The sequence below is a fragment of the Lonchura striata genome, chromosome 9 (assembly GCF_046129695.1).
Source record: "Lonchura striata isolate bLonStr1 chromosome 9, bLonStr1.mat, whole genome shotgun sequence".
In the NCBI taxonomy this organism is placed as follows: domain Eukaryota; kingdom Metazoa; phylum Chordata; class Aves; order Passeriformes; family Estrildidae; genus Lonchura; species Lonchura striata.
In genome coordinates, this window is record NC_134611.1 from 3,824,221 (window position 1) to 3,826,008 (window position 1,788).

The following is a 1,788-nucleotide window of genomic DNA, read 5'->3' on the forward strand; positions in this document are numbered from 1 at the left end:
CTGGGGGAGGTAGGCAGGGCTCCATCAGGGTGCTGAGCTACTGTGCAGAAAGAGATGAGGTTGAGACTGCCCGGCTCCAGGCAGCAGCCATACAACTGCTATGGATCCCTCGGCCAAAGGAAGGACTCACCTGCAGCCGAAGTCTCAGACCTTTCACAGCACCAAGTCACAACTCCTGAAGAACCCCAAGTGGAAGAGCCCATCCATCAGCCAAAACTCCCAAACCTACTCCGCTGGAATGCCAGGGCCATTGGCCACTTCCTTTTGTGTTTTGATCACTGAATATTCACTCAGAAAGCCACCTCCTCCCCCTTCCAGGGTCTCCCCGATAACAGTGGGAAGAAATTTACTGAGAAACCTAAACCCACAAGGAGTAAGTCCAAAGAATGCAAGGCAAGGGAAAGGCAAGGCAAGAAGGGATAAGGCAAAGAAGGGGCAAGGGAAGGTCAGAGAGGGGCAATGCCATGGACAGGTACGGTAAGGCAAGGCAAGGAAAAGCCAAACAAGGGAGGGGCAAAACAAGGCAAGGGCAGGCAACAGAGGGGCAATGAAAGGCAAGGAGGGGAAATGCAAGAGCAAGTTAAGGCAAGGCAAAGAAAGTAAAGGGAGGAGGTCAGCAAGGCAAGAGATAGACGAAGGAAAGCAAAGGCAGGGTAATGGATGCAGGGAAAAGGCAGCAGAGGGGGAAGGAAGGCAAGGCAATGTAGAGGAAAGAAGGGGCAAGGGAGACAGAAAGCAAGGCAAGGGACAGGCAATGAAAGGAAAATGACAGCAAGGCTAGGGAGAGGTAGGCAAGAAAGGGCAATGGAGGGGTAGGCAAGGCAAGGAAAGACAAGGGAAAGCATGGAGTAAGGCAAGAGTGGAGCATGGGATGGGCAAAGAAAGGAAAGTGAATCTAAGGCAAGGGAGGGGCAAGGGTAGGCAAGGCAAAAGGGGTCATGGGGGGGGGCAAGGATAGGCAAGGCAAGGGAAGGGCAAGCTAAGGGATGGGCAAAGGAAGGAAAACAAATGCAAACCAAGGGATGGGCAAGAAAAAGCAAGGTGACACAATGGAGAGGCAAGGTGAGAAAACACAAGAGGGGCAAGGCAAGGGAGGGGAAAGACAGAGGCAGGGAAGGGCAAGGAGGGGTAAGGCAGAGGGGCAAGGTAAAGAAAAGCAAGGCCAGGCATAAGAAGGGCGAGTCAATATAAGGCAGGGAACAGGAAAAGATAAAGGAAAGAGTGGGGCAAGGGAGGAGCAAAGCTTGGCAAGAAAAGTAAGGGGTAACAGAGGGGCATGGCAAAGGAGGGGAAGGCAAGGCAAGAGAGGAACAGGTAAGGCAAGGCAAGGAAAGAAAGTGATAGGCAAGGATAGGAAACACAAGGTAGAAGAGGTGAGGCAAGGAATGGGAAGGGTAGGCAAGTCAAAGCTTGTTATACCAAGACAAGACCAAGGCTGGCCATCTCCAATCAGAGGTCTCCAGGCAGAGGTGCCTGGGCACAGCCCCTTGACAAAAAAGTGCTTTGTTAGGGATAGTTCTCTTTCATGCCTTGGGGAGTTTTCAGACCAAACCAGCTCCCAGGGGCAAAATTGCAGCAAAATTCTGTAACCTCTGCTAATAAATATGCATTAAGTACCCTTGCACAGAGGATTCATGTGCACAAACACATCTGGTAACAGATGATACTGTAAGCCAAACCAGGTGGTTATGTAAGGAGATGAGTATAGTAGTAGTCTGAAGACTGCATATGAGGAAATGAGTGGTAACATGGCAAAACAAACAAAAAGGCAAAATGTAGCTTTTTTTC